Source organism: Anthonomus grandis, chromosome 8 (genome assembly GCF_022605725.1).
Source record: "Anthonomus grandis grandis chromosome 8, icAntGran1.3, whole genome shotgun sequence".
In the NCBI taxonomy this organism is placed as follows: Eukaryota; Metazoa; Arthropoda; class Insecta; order Coleoptera; family Curculionidae; genus Anthonomus; species Anthonomus grandis.
In genome coordinates, this window is record NC_065553.1 from 4035398 (window position 1) to 4056342 (window position 20945).

Genomic DNA, 20945 nt, shown 5'->3' on the forward strand with positions numbered 1-20945 from the left:
ACTACTTATCCTCAGCCACTTAATAGAAATGGCAGAAAAACTTTGAAAAATCTTCAATGACTTGAACTTTAAATCAATTAATGATCTTGAGCTACCCCCTAATCTTTGTCAATTAAATTACTTTATAAGTCGAACGCATTTACTGCGAAAATTACTTCTGAGGTATATATTAGCAGAAAATGAGCGAGACTGTCACAGGTTTTTATGGTTTGAAAGACCACTCACGGGAGACACAGATTTACCGGAAATTGCAGAGTTCAGGATGAAAAGAGTTACCTTTGGGGTAACATGTAGTCCATTTTTGTTAGCTGCAACTTTGAAAAAGCATTTATCAGATCAACCTGAAAACATGAAGTATGTTTGTGATATCTTAAGGAACTCATTTTATGTGGATGACCTGGTCACATCCTGTGACTCACTAGAAGAAGCCAAAATATTATATAGCCAATCGCGAGAGATTTTGTTGAAATCATCAATGAATTTAAGGAAATGGTACAGTAACAATGAAATGATAAGAAAATTAAATAATAACGAAGCAGAATTAAACGTTGAAGTTCAAAAGATTTTGGGAATACAATGGTATGGGCCCACCGATGAACTGTGTATTGACATTCAGCCTGCGTTACATGATTTAACGAATAAGCCAGCCACTAAAGGTAATGTTTTGAGCTGCATGTCAAAAGTTTATGATCCTCTTGGTTTCTTGGATCCATTTACAGTCAGGGCTAAAATACTAATACAACGCATATGGAAGAAAAAACTAGATTGGGATTGCCCATTAACGCATGAATTGACTTGTATGTGGATTAAATGGTGTCAAGAGTTGCCTTTACTATCTGAATTATCATTTCCTAGAAGTGTATTATCGCAGAATGATCAAGGATATGAGTTACACATTTGGTGATGCGACTCTATTAGCTTATGGTGCTGTTTTATATATTAAGTCCAACAAATGTGACTTATTAATCTCAAAAAATAGGATTGCTCCTTTGAATGAGAAGGGCAATACAACAGTCACATTACCGAAGCTTGAGCTAGCAGCTAGAGCAGCACTTTGTGTAGCTAGACTACAGGACTATTTATTAAAAAATCTTAAAACCAAACCTACAAAAATTTATTTGTGGACTCATTCCAAAATATCTTTGGCTTGGATATCTTTAGTTATTATTATTATTATCTTTAGCACGGTCCACAGTGGTTGAGTCGAGAAAAAGAAGAATAGCCTGAATAAAAAAATACTGAAAATAACGATACTATGTGTTCAACATTCTTAAACATTTTGGAAAAGGATTTGCGACATAAAGAGCCTCGATAAGTACCCTGGAACGAGTTCTTAGGTTACTGCTTATATAAAACGATTTATTTCAAACCTCAAAGTGCCTAAAGTAGAAAGGAAACTTGATATAATGACAGCTAAGGAATTAAAAGAGGCCTTTAAGTATTGGATCAAATATGAACAGGAACAAGAATTCGGAAAAGAAATAAGAGCTGTACGAAACAATGAGCCCATCGATGTGAGTTCAAAAATATTAACCTTGGGGCCTCATTTGGATGAAGATAGAATATTAAGAATCGGAGGTCGTCTACAAGAATCTGCATTGTCATATAGCAGTTAACATCCAGCATTGTTGCTAAAGAAAATTCATCTAGGAGATCTCATTATAGAGAGTTAGATTATAGAGAGTTTTCATAAATCTACAGCACATTCTGGAGTGAATGCAACTTTAGCCGAACTACGTAAAACCTTTTGGATGATTAAAGGGCGACACAGGATTAAATATATCATAAACCAATGTGTCATTTATAAGAAACTTAAAGGGAAAGCGGGAAGTCAGCAATTTGCACCCCTTCCTAAGGATCGCATTAATATTGCCAACCCCTTTAAGTTACTGGAATAGACTTTGCTGGACCTTTATATATTGCTACTGCAAATGATGATCAAAAAACCAAAGGCTACATAATGTTATTGACGTGTGTAGTTATTCGAGCAGTGCATTTGGAGCTCGTAGTAGATCTATCTACTGAGAGCTGCATTCGAGCATTGAGGAGGTTTTTTTGCTAGAAGAGGAGTTCTCAGTGTAATGTATTCAGATAACGCTAAGACTTTTAAACGAACAGCAAAGGAATTCCAAAAGTTGTTTGCATTTTTAAACAGTAGTAGTGTTCAAAATATCTGCTCCAAACTCAAAATTGAATGGAAGTTTATAGTTGAGAGGGCAGCGTGGTGGGGCGGATTTTGGGAAAGGATGGTGAAGACGGTTAAACATGCTTTAAAAATGATGTTAGGAAAGTCTGTGGTAAATTATGATGAACTTCAAACTACCTTAGTAGAAGCTGAAGCCATTGTGGACTCTCGTCCACTTACTTATATAGACAACAGTGATCCAGAAAGCATGATATTAACTCCCAATCATTTTTTGAATGGAAATACCCATACTTCAAATTTTTAAAATTTTGATAAGATGCCTAATGAAACAGATGATGTATTGAAGTTGTGGGAAAGAAGAATTGCCGTAATTAAGAGATTCTGGAAGGTATGGTCTTCTGACTATCTACAACAGCTAAGATCCGCACATTATAATATCAAAGGTACAACGCAGATCTTTAAAGTTGGTGACGTGGTACTGTTGCACGATCAGCGTTTGCCAAGGCAGCAGTGGAAGTTAGTTAGAGTAGAAGACGTTTATCTGGGAAGAGATGGGCGTATTCGAGCCTGCGAAATACAAACTAGCAATGGAACTACGATGAAGAGGCCTATCCAGTTGCTATTTCCTTTAGAGGTTGAGCCCGCCGGGGAGGATGTTAAAAATAACTGATAAAATGTAGTAAATATTGAGCGGTACGGGCTAAACGGGATAGTGCGGCAGAATAAACAATATCGAATTACCAAGTGCCGAGTGTCGGCGTGCAAAACAAAGACTTAATGGTATCGGGCCAAGTGTTCGTCATTTTAGTTTTTAGCTTAGTTAGTCTTTACTTAGATTTGTTCAAAATAGGGTAGTAATAAAAAACCTGTTTACGACCCGGGCGTTTTATTTACCTTTTTGCGTAACGAACTGCATAAGGTAGGTAAAATTTCATACTCATCTTAAAAGCAAATGAATACCACCCTTATAAAATTAGACTAATAGACGAATTAAATGAGGACGATCCTGATCGAATAAACCAATTTTGCAAGGAAATGATGAACATTTACAATTATAACCGTCAGTTTGTGTTACGAGTTTTGTTTTCGGATGAAACAACTTTGTGTTTAAACGGTGTCGTAAATCGGCAAAATTGTCGGTACTGGTCAGTGTCAAATCCACACTGGGCAACTGAGGCTCATACACAGTACCGTAAATCTATTAATGTTTGGGCTGGTATCGTGAAAAAGAAAGTAATAGGGCCATACTTTTTTGAAGAAAACTTAACAGGACAACGCTATTTGAATTTTCTTCAAGAAGATCTTATCCCTGCTTTGGCTGCCCTATACCCAGACGAACAAGACGGTTGCAGCAAGACGGCGCACCGCCACATTTCTTTCGAGATGTCCATAATTACTTGGATACAGTGTTCCCAGGAAGATGGATAGGACGAAGAGGGCCAATAGAATGGCCGGCCAGGTCACCAGACCTAAATCCCTGCGACTATTTTCTATGGGGGTACCTGAAAAATTAAATTTATAATGAGAAGCCAAATAACGTAGAAGATTTGAAAAATAGAATTAGATATGAAATTAGACGTATATTACCCGAAATAATTGATAGTGTTTTACATGAGTTTGTAAACCGTCTTACATATATTAATAAGAGTTTTCACAGTTTATAACATTTAATCCTTTATTTTATCTTAATTTGTAAATAGACGTACTTACTTGCTTTCTTCTTGGTTAAATGTACATATTTCTGAAACAGTTGAATTTTGAGATAAGGTGTGTTATACGAAACTTGCTTGGAATTTCGCCTATATTTCATAAATGCAATAAAAAATATAGCATTCCATTTAAAAAAATGTATACAACACCCTGTATACAAAAATTTATGTGAAATAATGCGCAACCTAAAATAAAAATCGACGCGTTCGAGCGTTTTCTCATAAAATCATGTCTCTAATTTTTATCGAATTTATGCGGAACTTTAAGCGGTCACTGTATAAACTGGTTCAATGTTGCCTTCATTGTCACTTTAGTCGGAAATGTCGTTCCTGGTCGTTAATAATTATTTTATTCGGTTTAGGAAAATTATGTTGATGTAAATTGTTCATCGGTATTGTTAATAGAATAACAAGATGTAACTTCGGTGTTGTTTTGGTTATTCCGCTAATATGAACCAGCTTCACAAGTTACATTGCTGCATGTCAGCACTGTATTGTTAATGTCTTCGAATGAAATAGTAATATATTCTGCATTATTTTTTGTTCCACATTCTGAGATCTAGTATTTCAATATTTACATTGTCGATTAATGTAAAATTATTAATTTCGGGAATATTAGGCACTGTTGGAAGTGTATTATTGTTTAATCTAAACATCAAATCTGTCAGGTTCGATACATAAGTCTTCCGCTTGATGTGCTCTCTCTAAATTATCATTATCTGGTGTAATCTTATTACACTCTTAAAAATAGGTGAATAAAAATTCAACAATTGTATAGATTTTACAAATTATTTGATTCTGAAAACTGTACCATTTTGTGTAGAATTTCTCTATGCTATTGTGTTTAAACAACTGTGGTTCTATAATCCACAAATTGTGTATCAATTTGATTTATTTTATTGTATGTATAGTACACTATTTGTGTACTTAAATTCGACAATATTTTATATTTATTTAATATAATTGTTCAGTAAAAAAGCACAATTTGTGCATTTTAAATACACACGTTAGTGTAGTTTGTTTTAACAATATATTTTATTTTCTTTCATTTCAACTATTAAATTTTATTACAAATTGTGTATAATAATACTATATATTGTTTTATAAATTTAAATATAGTGTAGGTTACTTATTTTAGGTTTGTATATCAAATTAACATAAGAACTGGAGTTTTTTATTACAATGTTTTGTATTTATATTCATAAAAATTTAAAATACATTTTAGAGAATTTCGTCATAAATCTGTGTAATAATAAATTCTAGTGCGCCTGGGAAAAACAGGATAAAAAAAAGCTGTTTTTTTATTTTAACAATTTATTTAATTGTATGAAATATTTTCGAAAATTCCACCATTAATACATTAAAGCAATGTATTAAATCTTTTCTTCAATCGTTTCAAACCTAAGTTTTTTCCATAGATATTTTACACTGTCTCCTTTATAGCTCCATGTAAGTTTAGGGGATCTTGGTGGACACGATATTTCTACAGGAGCCTTCCTTCCTATCCAATAAAAAAAATCTTAATTATTTGTTTTAATATTAATAGCCTAGGTAATTTTTAGGAAATTTTTAAAATTTAATTTTAAAAGGTTTTTAGTTTGTTGATAATAGTTTAGTTACCATAGAGAGTGTGAGAGCTAGTGGCTGCCCACAGTGAGTAGGTATATGTAGGTATAGGTGTTCAAATTTCCTTACAATACTACTACAGGACTTGAAAAGGACGGTACAGGACTGTCAGACAGTGCTATGATTAAGTAGATACCATTTTGTAATACAAATTGAAATACAAATGCAATAAAGGTTACAAATTTAACCGACCTCTACATTAAAATTGGATATTCTATAAGTAAAGTTATCAGTTATCACTGAACAGTTAAACTAAATAGGTACCAGCTACCTGTCTAAACATCAAAATATCCAGTAAATTCCAAAGTATACAATAAATGCAAAAAAAAATATGGTGCTTACCTAATTACCTACCTACAAACTGCTCCTGGAGTTGGTCCAATAAACCCCACTCCTTAAGTTTATCTTCAACGAATATATTCATTTTTTTTCTTATGCAATTTTAACACTTAACAAAACGAAAAAACCTTAAAACAAATTAATGCGGGCCGATTGATCGAAGGACTGAAAAATGAACAGTTGAACACCTGTGGCACTGGGAATTATAGCAATGCTGCCATCAAATGTATCTTAAAGATTACACCGCCAATTAAAAAAGTTACGTTTCCTTTTTCCCTACGCGTGTTATTATCACGATATTATTTAAATAAATAAAATTAGAACTTATGATGATTGAGCTTATTTTTAAATATCCTATTAAATTATTTTCAATTAACAACGTTAAATCGACTGCAAATTTTGATGCATATCTTTACAACTGTTTAATATTGAATCTGGCAACATTGACGCTAACAACAAAGTTCTAGCGGCAAAGGCAAGGGCGTCGGGCGCGTCCTCCTTTATACACAATTGTGTATTATAACTACACAATACATAGTTTAAAATTCTATAATTGTGAAGGGCTATTAGCAAGAATCTTTTTTATTCTACACAATTGTGAATAAAATCAAAACAAGCCAGAATAAAAAAATAATTAAAAATTGTAGTAAAAATATACTTGGTTATTAGATTTTTTACCAAACTGCATTGGATTAAAAAAAAAATGTGGAATATTTATACACATTATCTTAATAATTAATATCCACTTATATTGTATTAATTTAATATGTAATAATTGTATGAAATATACACATTAAAACATAAACAAAATGCCTGAGAATTTTTATACAGGACTGTGAGATATTATCTAACAATTGTGTATTAAAATTAAACATTTTTTTTTACACAACAAAATGTGAAAAAATCCATCGGGATATTTCTGTGTGTATTTTGTTGCATATCCAACTCCATACTGCGTGACATCTGAAAAGAAAATAAAACAAATAAAGTGACAATAAAATCAACAAAACCCATCATTTTAAATTTTAAGTTGTAAAGAAGCATAAATTGTATTTTCACCGAAAACCATGCGCAGGGTAAATCGAGTACTGAACAGGGCCTTTATCTTTGACTTTCCTTGTATTTTTGGAAACAGTCAATCAGTCAAAAGAAAAATTACAAACCTACAAGGTACCTCTTTTCCTTTAATATATTTTTTATTAGTTCAAAAACAAATTAGAGAAAGCGAGTTATGTTGCATGTTTGTTGTAATAGCCGTGTAGACTATTTATGAAGATATAATTTAATGGAAATGTAACAAGTCAAAAACAAACTTTATTAAATTATGCCAGTGAAAACCATCAAGAAAGATGATTTACGCTTAAATCAGAAAATAATCACAGCGCCTTCCAACGTGCACTTGTCACACGCACCAGAACAATGGCGGTACTGTAGTTACTGTACACAGAACACAAAAATATAGAGAAGTGGTGGTTGCATACAAACTGATAGAAAAGCTAACTTGAAAGTTTGACGTGCCTAATTGGACCAATCAAAATGGTAGAAAGGCGTGGCCAAATTAATGCGGGAAATCAAATTTCCTTTCATCTGACAATCATCATTTAATGGTAATATCTATAACAAACGCCTAATCAAAAAGGAAAAAGTTATTTAGAATGCAAAATTATGCCCGAATACCGAATTTCATAACCATAGGCCTACTTTGATTTTTACGTTTAAATTATTTATTAATTATTTATTCTCCCTTTTTTAAGAGTTTAAACAAAAATAAATATTAATAGTGAAAATTATTGCCCTTGGACTAATTCTGTTTACGATCGGTACAAATTTTTTGCTCGTGGAATGCATGCCCCTTATTATATTGGGTTCTTTTTTGCTGCATTTACGAGTTTTTGTCGAACTTTTTAACATATAAACATTCTTAATTAAATGAGGTAGCTGAATTGTCACTGTTAAAGTTATGTACAAAAAACGTACTTATATCATTTTATTGTAAAGTTATCGGCGGTGCTGAACATAAGCAAATCTGAATTACAAAGAACTTTTAGCATTATCATGCCAACAATATTAAAGCATTCAAACCAAGGTACTTTACTACAAAACAAGCATACTTTAGAAGAGGGGGATGAAGCGCGCCGTTTATTATTCCCTACTTGGTTAGGCGATAAAATTTTAGGGATTTTCATAAAGAAATAATATTCTCGGACGAATCTATTTTCACGACAAACGGTGTAATTTCATCCCGAAATTGTCGATTTTGGTCCAATGAAACGCCAAAATTTGTAATCCATGGCAAGTGGCAATATTTTCAACGCTGGTTACCATTTAGGTATTATTGGACCATACTTTATTGAAGGATCGCTTAATCAAGAAACGTATTTTCAAATTTTGGAATGATTTTTTGAAGAATACTTAGAACCGTTACCAGTTGATCAAAGAATAAATCTTTATTTTCAGCGCACTTCACTATTTGAGTAGCCGAATGGTTGAATATAACTTGTCCGAATCAGTGAATTGGAAGACGCAACCCAATTGAGTGGCCGCCAAGGTCACCTGATTTAATCATTTCTGATTCCTATTATGGGGCGGTTTAAGCAAATTGTTTATTCCGAGGCAATGACAAGGAATTAAAACAAAGAAAATAAAAAAAAATAATTAAAACAAAAAATTACTAAAACAAAGAATTAGAGACGCTTATAATTCAATTTCCATTTGAAGAAATTAAAAATTCTTTTTAAATGTTTAGGAAAGATATTGAAAAATGTTGACATTGAATAAATTTAATATAAGTAAATAAAATGAAATTTTGTCGTTAAATTAGACGTACTATGTACCGGGTGGCCAACTAAGAATGGACGTCGGCGATATCTCAGGCCCTAATAGTCGTAGCACCTTGAAAAAAAAATTTTGTAATAAAAGTGGCCAAAAAAAAATGCTGGAAATTATTTTGAAGTTCATTGGTCAACCGCTAGAGGGCGCGACAGCTTCTTTAAATTTTAAAATTGCATTTTTGCCAAAAAACCTCCAATAACGTACACCTCAAAATATTATATTAATATTCTAGGAAGATTTCCTCACAAAAAAGTTTCTACAAAAATTTCTGTCAGTTGTCAAATAAAGTGGTGGGGGGCGTTTTTAGCTTGAATAAAGAAAACAGCTGAAAATCAGCTATGATTGGACCGATTTTTTTTAAACATATTTTTTTTTATGTCTATTGTTGGCTTATTTTTTCAACCAAAAAAAAATTTCCAATTACTTTTCCTAAAATCCGCTAGAGGGCGTTGACTTGTGACTAACCCTTTCTGTCGGATTATTTCAAAAAACTCAAATGCAACTATATATATTTTTTTACGTCATTAAAAGCGGGGAAGAAAACCAAAGAAACTGGTGAAAACGGCACTTCGATATCATTTCTTAAACAAAAGTTATAAAAAAAAAGTGTCCATTCGAAAATAAAAATGACAAAAATGGCGATAAACTCCTATTTGCTTAGACAAACTGAATAAACTCCTTTTATATAAGTATTTTTTTAAACAAACAAACTCATGGTACTCTTTTAGAAAATCCGACATACAGGATTGATCGTTATACGTTTATTTATACAGGGTGTTAACTAAACCAAGTTGACCAAATGGGCCTATTTTGGGAAAACTGTGCATAGGAAAGTTGAGTCAGTAGGCTATGGAAACAAAGGTGGCAGGTAACCATGGAGGCAAAATATGTAAATATTTCAGTTAAATGTCATTTTAGCGTCTCTTCTTGCGATTGTTAAAGCGTTTTTAAGTCCCGCTAATAACATCCAATAGTTTTCTTGTTAGTTCGCCATCTTGTGAACTTTGTTTTTCCAGTTTTCCGTGTTGTTCTAGTTTTTCGTGTTGTGCCAGTTGTTCGTATTGTTCCAGTTTTTCCTGTTTTGTTCCAGTTTTTTGTGTTTTGTTCAAGTTTTTTGTTCCTTAACTTTTTATCTCTGTTTTTCGTATTGCTTTGTTTAACAATGCTTTACACAAACGAAGAGGCGTTTGACATAATAGGTACTTATTTTTAATGTATGAGAAATGCCACAGTTGCTGCAAGGGTGTATGCGCATCAGTATCCTGATAGACGCCATCCTACTGCAAAAGTTTTTCTTCGGATCATACATCGTTTGCGAACGACTGGAAACGTTCGGCTGCCCGTGTTTCGGAGATAACGCAGGGGACGCACCGAAGACAACATAATAAATGTTTTAGCCTACGTCGAGTTTAATCCTCACTTAAGTACTAGAACAATAGCGCACGACCTGGGAGTAAATCGAACTACTGTTCAGAATATTCTTAAGGAGTACAGGTAAGCGATCTTTTGGATATTAATCTTCACTATACGCGATGAGACTTAATTTTCCTAAGGAGAGTTCATTTTTGATGATGATGCTTTAAATGTAAAATTAATTAATTTTTACACGAAAAGCACCAGATTGGTCTATTCTGTTGAATCAGCAGTCATCATCTTGTTCCAGGTTTCATCCATATCATTTAGTCCTGCATCAAGAATTAAGTGCACAAGATTTTGACCGAAGGCTAGACCATTGTCACTGGCTTTTGGGTACGATTGTAGAGGATCCTCAGGTGCTTTCAAACATATTGTGGACAGATGAGGCTACATTTTACAGCAATGGAGGCGTGAATCTCCACAATATTCATTACTGGTCACCAACGAATCCGCACTGTATGCGAGAAGTCCAGCATCAAGGCCGTTGGTCTTTAAATTGTTGGGCAGGAATATTAGGAGGTCGAATTATCGGCCAACAACGCACTAAATGGTGCAAATTATTTGCAGTTTTTAAGGGAGGAATTGCCAATTTTATTAGAGGATGTGCCACTTGAAATTCGCCAACGAGTGATGTTCCAGCACGGTGGCTGTCCAGCACATTTCGCCCGAAATGTTCGGGAGTTTTTAGATGCTACCTACCCTGGTAGATGGATAGGACGGGGCGGTACCTTTCCATGGCCGGCTAGATCACCAGACCTAACGTGCCTGGATTTTTATTTATGGGGTCGAGTTAAAGAAATTGTTTTTGCAACAAGACCTACGACGCGACAAAATATGATTGGCCGGATTAGGGATTGCATGCAGACTCTCTCATTTGCTGAGGTAGAGACCGCAGCTTTGTCTACCGAACAAAAGATGTTTCAGTGCATAGAAAATGATGGAATGCATTTTGAACATTTGGGGAGGCACTAAATAAATTATGTGCATAACATATTGTTTATTGTACCACCTAAGATTTCTTAAAATTGTATGTAGAATTTAAATATCAAATAACATATTATAGAGTGTTCTATTTAAAATAAGCAAGTTTTCATCTACATCCAGTACCATCAAAATTGTTACAAGTGTCAAATTATTTTATTGTTGTATCTTTAATTAACTTTTCTATGGTATGGTATGGTGCCAAATTTTCAAAACTTTCCTATAGAACAACTATAAACTGTATGCACAGTTTTCCCAAAATAGGCCAATTTGGCCAACTTTATTTAGTTAACACCCTGTAATAAATAAACGTATAACGATCAATTCTATATCTCGGATTTTCTAAAACACTACTGAGTTTGTTTCTTTTTAAAAATACTTAGTTAATACGAGTTTATTCAGCTTGTGTAAGCAAATAGTAATTTATGGGCATTTTTATCACTTTTATTTTCGAATGGACACTATTTTGTTAATAAGTTTAGTTTAACAAGTGATATCGAAGTGCCGTTTTCACCAGTTTCTTTGGTTTTCTTCCCCGCTTTTAATGACGTAAAAAAATATATATAGTTGCATTTGAGTTTTTTGAAATAATCCGTCAGAAAGGGTTAGTCACAAGTCAACGCCCTCTAGCGGATTTTAGGAAAAGTAATTTGAATTTTTTTTTTGGTTGAAAAAATAAGGCAACAATAGACTTAAAAAAAAATATGTTTAAAAAAAATCGGTCCAGTCACAGCTGATTTTCAGCTGTTTTCTTTATTCAAGCTAAAAACGCCCCCCACCACTTTATTTGACAACTGACAGAAATTTTTGTAGAAACTTTTTTGTGAGGAAATCTTCCTAGAATATTAATATAATATTTTGAGGTGTACGTTATTGGAGGTTTTTTGGCAAAAATGCAATTTTAAGATTTAAAGAAGCTGTCGCGCCCTCTAGCGGTTGACCAATGAACTTCAAAATAATTTCCAGCATTTTTTTTTGGCCACTTTTGTCACAAATTTTTTTTTTTCAAGGCGCTACGACTATTAGGGCCTGAGATATCGCCGACGTCCATTCTTAGTTGGCCACCCGGTACATTTTATTACAAACATATTTTTGAAGATGGTTTGTAACTCTTAGATTAGTGATTTAACTATTAGATAAATAAATTAGTTAGTTTTTCTCTAATAATTAAATATGAATAAAAAAATTAATTGGTACACAAAATCAAAGTAGGCCTATGGTTATGAAATTTTGTACTCGGGCATAATTTTGCATTCTAAACAACTTTTTCTTATAAACTTGCTTAAAAATACCTCTTTACCTACTCATAAAATTTTAAAAATGCTCGTAACAAGGCATGCTTGATTTAAATAAAAAAAATAAAAATATGCTAAATTTTATTTTTTAATCAAGCAGGGCTGGATGCCAAACAGTCAAATTTCAACTACAAAATTTTTTGTCAATTTTACGTATAAATTCGCTCATCCTGGGACACACTGTACATACTCTTACATCAAGGAAATTGTCAGGAAAATTTTAATCAATTTTTAATTGTTGAATAGAAAATGAGAGGGCAGACATTTTGCAATATGTATTTGATCTTATTAAAGACTAAAGATTAACACTACAAAAACATAATAGTAATAAATGAAATCAGCTTTTCTTACCAGAAACCTGGAATTGCTTGCTGCAAGTCAATTAAAAAATTTCTCCCAATATTGAAAAAGAACTTTTTAGAAAAGAAGTCATAAATTTAAAATAACATCCTTAAAACAAATAGCAAACTTAACCCACGTTTACATTCATTGAAAAGAAAAACAAACTTAAATGGTATGACAATGACAAATGATGTTCTATCAGTCAATGTTAACAACTGTCTGTCAGCTCCCTGTCAATTTTGCCAAGGAAGATGCCCGACATACGATTCCGATTTTTACCATATAGTTCAGTTCAGAGATCTATTAGAATCTTTGATGTGCCGCGAATAGTCCGTGTGCCGGTGTTGCTTGTATTGTCACATGACATGCATGTTTAAATCGCAAAATTTTATGTGGAAAGAGTCATAAAGTAATATTCTAAGCGATATTTAATCATTTTATTAAATAAATAAATATTTTAAGCATTTTTTAAAGAATTTATACATTTGATTCATAAAATTTGACTACATGCGCTCACGTATTATTTTGTTAGACCTCTGACCTTTGTTAGACCCAGTCACAGCCACTCAAGCGTGAAAAGTTGCACAGGTCCGGCCTTAAAATGTATTTAAAACTTTATTATTCGGGATTTTTGGGTTAAGTTTTATTAAGTTAGAAATTCAGGATAGTTGATAGCAAGATAATATTTAATTTAAATGTAAGATTTAAGTACGTAAAATGAGTAATCAAAAATTTTAATTTAATAAGTTTAGTTTTTAGCGCCACCAGTGGGGTGTTTATAACAAGTGATGAGAGAATAGGTGGTACAAATTACTTAGGCCCATTTATTCTGTGGATTAAGGCATTAGATAATTTACTTTTTGACACAAACGTGTAACATGTTTTGGTTTGTCTTCAAATTTTATAAATTTCCTTTTTTTGGCTATTGAGATTTATTTTTACTTGGTGGTGATTATTAATGAGGATTTTGGCTGCCATATTCAATATCCTTTATTATTGCTTTTTTTAATTAATACATATTATGATATATTATTATAATAATATACTCATAAAAACCCCCCATCTCTATATTTAGTACCAACTTCTTTTGATAAAAAGTAATCATGTAGTCAAAAAAGTGGAAGTATATTTTTTAAAATAAACTTTTACATTAAAAATCATTTAGCTGTCTATATTTTATGCGTTTAAAATCACAAGTTTTACTTATAAAAAAACACACTTTACACTCTGAATATTAATTTGTTTGCCTCATATTTAGTTATTCATATTAGGAGAGATTAGATAAATATTTACAAAAATAATTGCTTATACCAAAAACTAAAAATCTTATACAAAACACTACATTTTAAGTATACTGGATCCTAAAACTACAGTGAGGATACTATAAATATATATTATAAATACTTTTATAAATTTAACCACATTTTTTTTTAATCTGGCCCAAAAAGTTAATACAATTTTCTAAATTCTGTTTTTTGCCATTGTTCTTTAGCAGTTTCTTCCATTAAGGAAGGAAATAGTTTCTCTGTTGCCGCCATGGATTCCAACTTCATCTCGCACATCAGCATATGAATACTAAAGCATTACATTATATATACTTTATTGTGTCGCTGAAGGACAAAAAGGGGCAGTAAACTGAAAAAAACAAAATTTTAGACTCGTTTTATTATTAAAAACTGTGTTTTTTTTAACATAGCAAAAAAGGGTTTTTCCCAGAGAATGGTGGAAGAAGCAGTCTTTATTGTGTCACTGAAGGACAAACAGGGGCAGTAAGCTGTAAAAAACAAAATTTTAAACTTGTTTAATTAATAAAAATATGGTTTTCTTACTATGGCAAAAAAGGAACTTTTTACCAGAGAATGGAAATCATACATCAATCATAAATACCATGTTTCAGCTAAATAATATATGGACCTTTCTTCCTCCCAAAATTTTTTAATTTTCCTCAAATATTCTATACACCACTTCTATACACACCAATTTGGCAAAATCTGTGTCAAGTCCCTTTCATTATCCTGCATCTTTCCTTTTTATTCTGCCTTTCATCGTTTTTTTTACAGGCATATTGTATTATAGGGAACCCCTGTTAAAAACGCTGTTTTTTGCAAAGCACTACAATCAATTGTGAACTGAGGATCATTCCTTAGATTGTTATAGATATTTAGATAAATTTGTTTGGCGTCTGTACTTAAACAATTACGTTTTAAAACTGCTTGATTTTCCTCTGTAGCTTCTTTTTGCTTCCTCAACACTAGAAAATGAACTACCAGAACTATGTAAGTCTAAATCACTGTCCAGATCACTCTTATTGTTTTCATCACAAATGTTATTGTCTTTCTTGTACACCCACGGTCTCCATAAGCCCACACAAACACTGTTCTCTTCATTTGTCAAATTTTCCTGCCTATTTTCCCAGGGTCGAAACATTTTAAGGTGTTTAGGTATAATACCAAAACAAATCTACAAACACAAATTTAAAAAAAAACACTTCCTCACAGTAAAAACTGCAAAAAATTTAGACGAATACAGGCCAAATTCTAAATTCTTTACTTAAACGTTCATAACTTTCATAAACGTGTAAAAAGCATAACCGACAAAACACATCAAATAATAACCTCACATGACCCCCCTCCCAACTATTAAAGGTGATAGACCCATCCTTAAAGATCTCTTTAAAAACACGTCGAAAGTAATACAAAAACAGCCCAAAAATCTATTTGGATACGGCCCCGTAATTCTCAAAATCAATGGGATAGAGAGAGATACACAATCACATGCACAGCCTTTAGTAGGAATCGCCAGAACGCAGGTGTTTTATCTTTTTTTAATAGACTGGCTAAAAAGAGGTGACAAGTCTGTGAGTGCTGGAAGTGTTTAAAATATTTTGTAAGATGCTTGGATTTTAGTCCGCGGTCAATTTTTTGATATTATTTTCTTTTTAAAAATTGACATTTTCGAAAGAAAAATAAAAAATAGTATAAAACATGGGGTTTTACGTATATTTAAAATGATTTCATAGATAGACAATATAAAATTTTGCCATTTAAACATGTATATCATGCGACAATAAATATGACATTGGTGCACGGACTAGTTAGTGCGGCATCTGCCACACATCAAAGATTCTAATAGATCTCTGAACTGGACTTTACAAGCTTCATACATGTGGTACTGAAGATGACATTTTCGGTTTTAAAATTGTTATTGTGGTGTTATCACAATAGGCGGTATCACAACGGACATTTTCTTTTGTACTTTAGATGTGGCGGTATTTCTAGTAATTCTAGTCGATGCAGAATGACCTCTACATTTAAATACTCGAATAAGTCAAAATTGGCCAAAAGGGGAGTTAGCAGGTTAACACTCTTAACCGAAGATATTCTAATGATTATTTAGAGTTGTACTGATCAAAGTATTTTTTTTTGGGTTCTGTGGCGTGTATATAAAAAATAGTTTTACCTGCATTTCAATAAATAATAATCGGCTTAATTCCATAGGGCGAGCTCCTCAAAAATCCGCAACGGAAGGGGTGACAACCCATCCGTCCATTTCAATAAATGCACATAAAAAAAAGACCCGCTCATCATAATCATCATCGTCACCGGGGCGAAAAAAAATAAAAATCTGCGTTTGCGCCTTCGTCATTTACACCCCCTCGCGTTACGCACGTTCTAAAATGTTCAAACCCCCTCGGCCTTCTTAGTCATCGCATTCACCCGCCTGCTGCTCTCGTATCGAGTCGCAACTACGGTCCAGAACAACCCTCCCGCTCCCGCAATATCGTTTTTCGATCTTCCGTCTTTGTTCGACACGTTACGTTTGACGGCCCCGTAGGTCGTAGCTAATCATCGATAGCGCTTCAAAACAAAACATTTAGCACGGGTGACTAGACTGAGAAAAATTTCAATCATGGCCTGCTGCTACCGCCTCGTTCGGTTTTAGTTTGACGTTTGTGCTTTCGCGCGATGCGTTGTTATTGTTGTTTTGTTTGAAGTGCTTGCTGCTTCTGATCGCGTTCATTGCATTTTTATGATTGTTTTGTGCATTATTTAGGACAAAACTGAATTTATTTAATTTGATTGTAATAAAAGGGAAAAACTTGGTGAATGGACCCGTAAGTTGTAAGAGAGAAAGGCGATTTCAATAAAGTGCTTCGCGTAAGATTCGACTTGAAGTGAAACGTTTGATAAGCACGGATTTCCGCACGTTTGTTGCCTGCTAAATACTGTAATTCGCGTTTTATTCAAAGAACGTTAGACCGTAGTATTCAGTCAAGAGAAGGCTTCAAAGTGGTTTTCAAAGGTATGTATCGCAAAGAAATGTTGCATGTGGGGTCAAAATCATATTCATAGTTTTAACTGGCTTTAGCTGGATAAACTAGTTTTTGCGTATCAATGTGGGGCAGCTGTTAAAGAAATGACCGCCTACTTGCTATAAATAGTTAATGAAGGCAAGAGTTGATTTGCAAACTTTTCCATATCATCTTTCACAAATATTGGAAAAATTAAATTGTTTCCGGACCTGTTTAAGGGGGAATGAAACAACAAATCACATCATGTGAAAGTCACAAAGTCACCAAAATTTAATATTTGTCGTTTCGTCTTAAGTTCATTTCTTTCTAAATATTTACATTTAGGTCATTAATCTGCCTTTGCTTCACTGTTTTTCACATGCCAATTTACGTAACATTTTTCAGTTTTCCTGATTAGTTATACAGTCAGACACGCAGTTGCTTAAAATTATGAGCCGTCTGAAATGAATCTATAGCCTGATGAAATCACTCAGCTGCCTGAAATTGGAAAAAAACTGTTAGTCCAAATCATAAATGAAACACTTGTAGTCAGCTCAATTGCCTGGAATAATGAAACTACTCAATAATCTGTAATTGTAAAAAAAACCTGATGTGAATCCTGTAATTACATAAAATTCAACTCAGTTGCCTAGAATTATGAGTCTGAGCAGTAACCTGAAATTAATCTACAACATGCTAAAACCACTCAACTGCCTGAAATTGAAAAAAAAACTGTTCAGTCCATGAAATATAAAAAAATTGTGATCAGAGCTCAATTGCTGGAACTCATAATGGAACTAAGTTAAAAAAAAAAATTAGGAATTTAGTAACCAAAAAAAGTTGAAACTGCTTAACAACTTGAAATGAATATACAGTCTGATGAAATCACTCAATAGTGATTTCAAACATTGTGTGAAAAAAAACGAAACGGGCAGTTTAAGTCAGAAACTAATTCCCTAAAATTATGAAACCTGTCAGCAATCTGAAATGATTCTACATCCTGCAGAAATCACTCAACTGCCTGAAATTGAAAAATCAATGAAAAAGTTCAGTCTATGAAATATAAAAAAATTGTAATCAGAGCTTAACTGCTGGAACTCATAATAGAACTAATCTAACTAAATAACAGCAACCTGGACTAAATCGACAGCCTGATGAAATTACTCAACTGCCTGGCATTATGAGTCTGACAAGTAGCCTGGAATGAACTTACAGTCTGCTGAAATCACTCAACTCCTTGAAGTTAAGTAAAAAATACTGAATCCATTAACCAAAGTTACGGAGTTGAAATCAAGGCTTAACCTCCGTGGAATAATGAAACTCCTTAACAACTTGAAATGAGTCTGATGAAATCACTTAACTGTTTGAAATTGAAAAAAAAACGATCAGTTAAAATCAGACCCCCCAGTTGCCGAAAATTGTGAAACCAGTCAGCCGTCGGAAATTAAGCTATGGCCTGATGGAATTACTCAATTGCCTGAAGTGTTTGCAGCACATAAATGAAAAATTAGCAGTCAGAGCTCAATTGCCTGGAATAATAAAACCAGTCAGCAACTTGAGATTAGAGAACATCTATAAATCCATTACATAAAATGAATAATTTGCAGTTAGTTCCATTATTCCAGGCAGTTGGAATAATGGAACCACTTAAAAAATCTGTAATTAATCTATGCCATAATGAAATCACTCAATTACCTGAAATTAAAAAAGAATCTGTAAGGCCAACACATAAAACGAAGAAGTTGAAGTCAGGGCCTAGTTACTTCAAATTATAAAACCATTCAGCAATGTAAAAGCAATTTCCAGCCTGATAGAATCACTGAATTGTCTGAAATCGGCAAAAACTGTAAGTGCAGTACATAAAATGGAGAATTTTTAGTCAGAGCTTAATTACCTGGAATAATGAAACTAGTCAGCAACCTGGAATTAGAGAAAAACTATAAATCCAGTATATAAAATGATGATGTTGAAGTCAGAGTTTAACTGCCTGGAATAATGAAACTATTCAATAATCTGTAATGAATCTACAGCCTGAGAAAATTATTGAACTGTCTAAAATTACTTTAAAAAATGTGTTCATAAAATGCAAAATTTGTAATCAGAGCTCAATTGCTGGAACTCATAATGGAACTAAGTTAAAAAAAACTTAGGAATTTTGTAACCAAAAAAAGTTGACACTGCTTAACAACTTGAAATGAATCTACAGTCTGGTGAAATCACTCAATAGTGATTTCAAACATTGTGTGAAAAAAAAACGAAACGGGCAGTTTAAGTAAGAAACTAATTCCCTAAAATTATGAAACCTGTCAGCAATCTGAAATGATTCTACATCCTGCAGAAATCACTCAACTGCCTGAAATTGAAAAATCAATGAAAAAGTTCAGTCTATGAAATATAAAAAAATTGTAATCAGAGCTCAACTGCTGGAACTCATAATAGAACTAATCTAACTAAATAACAGCAACCTGGACTTAATCGACAGCCTGATAAAATTACTCAACTGCCTGGCATTATGAGTCTGACAAGTAGCCTGGAATGAACTTACAGTCTGCTGAAATCACTCAACTCCTTGAAGTTAAGTAAAAAATACTGAATCCATTAACCAAAGTTACGGAGTTGAAATCAAGGCTTAACCTCCGTGGAATAATGAAACTCCTTAACAACTTGAAATGAGTCTGATGAAATCACTTAACTGTTTGAAATTGAAAAAAAAACGATCAGTTAAAATCAGACCCCCCAGTTGCCGAAAATTGTGAAACCAGTTAGCCGTCGGTAATTAAGCTATGGCCTGATGGAATCACTCAATTGCCTGAAGTGATTGCAGCACATAAATGAAAATTTTGCAGTCAGAGCTCAATTGCCTGGAATAATAAAACCAGTCAGCAACTTGAGATTAGAGAACAACTATGGATCCATTACATAAAATGAATAATTTGCGGTTAGTTCCATTATTCCAGGCAGTTGGAATAATGGAACCACTTAAAAAATCTGTAATTAATCTATGCCATAATGAAATCACTCAATTACCTGAAATTAAAAAAGAATCTGTAAGTCCAACACATAAAACGAAGAAGTTGAAGCCAGGGTCCAGTTAGATCAAATTATAAAACCATTCAGCAATGTAAAAGCAATTTCCAGCCTGATAGAATCACTGAATTGTCTGAAATCGGCAAAAACTGTAAGTGCAGTACATAAAATGAAGAATTTTTAGTCGGAGCTCAATTACCTGGAATAATGAGACTAGTCAGCAACCTGGAAAAAAAAGAAAAACTATAAATCCAGTACATAAAATGACGATGTTAAAGTCAGGGTTTAACTGCCTGGAATAATGAAACTCTTCAACAATCTGTAATGAATCTACAGCCTGAGAAAATTATTGAACTGTCTAAAATTAACAAAAAAAACTGTGAGTGCGTTCGTAAAATGCAAAATTTGTAATCAGAACTCAATTGCCTATAATAATAAAACTACTCAATAATCTAATCACAAAACAAATTAACCACTAACGAACCACTTCGATAATGATGTTAAAACTTTTTTAATCTGCTGAAGATGCTAACATCGTTAAGGAGACACGTGTCGAGAATAAAATAAAGAGTTTTGGTTAGTGGTAAAAGTATTTTGTGATTTGTGTCATCCCAAAGTTTCCACCCATATCATAGGACTACTCAATAAGTTGTAATGAATCTAATGAAATGCGTGGAATAATGATACTTGTAAGCAAACTGCATGAAGTTGAAGAAATACTGTCTCCATTAACCATAATTACGATCACATGGTAATGAAATCACAAACACAAATGTTTGGAATTGAAAAAAAAAACGAACAGTTAAAATCAGACTCCCAGTTGCCTAAAATCATGAAGTGACAGCCTGATGAATTTACTGTGCATTCAATACATAAAATCAAGAAACTCAACTGCCTGGAAATATGAATGTGTTCAATAGCCTGGAATGTATCCACATCCT

At 33.1% G+C, this 20945-nt stretch overlaps 1 protein-coding gene and 1 long non-coding RNA gene across 3 annotated transcripts in view; one reads left to right on the top strand and one right to left on the bottom strand.

Annotated features, from left to right (window-relative positions):
* The window catches only part of LOC126739570 (cyclin-dependent kinase 14), a 275956-nt gene that overhangs the window by 30034 nt on the left and 224977 nt on the right, over positions 1-20945 (top strand). Inside the window, exon 1 of one of the 2 annotated variants that reach the window (XM_050445328.1) lies at positions 16845-16988. The exons of the other annotated variant lie outside the window; for it this stretch is intronic. The gene's annotated coding sequence lies outside the window, so the exon portion shown is untranslated. Of the gene's footprint in view, positions 1-16844; positions 16989-20945 lie in introns of those variants that run through there. 2 annotated transcript variants of the gene reach the window in all.
* LOC126739573 (uncharacterized) lies at positions 6646-20225 on the bottom strand. The gene is made up of 3 exons (XR_007661658.1): positions 20005-20225; positions 16146-17475; positions 6646-6783 (listed from the first exon to the last, which is right to left on the bottom strand). It is a non-coding gene; the product is annotated as an uncharacterized LOC126739573 (long non-coding RNA).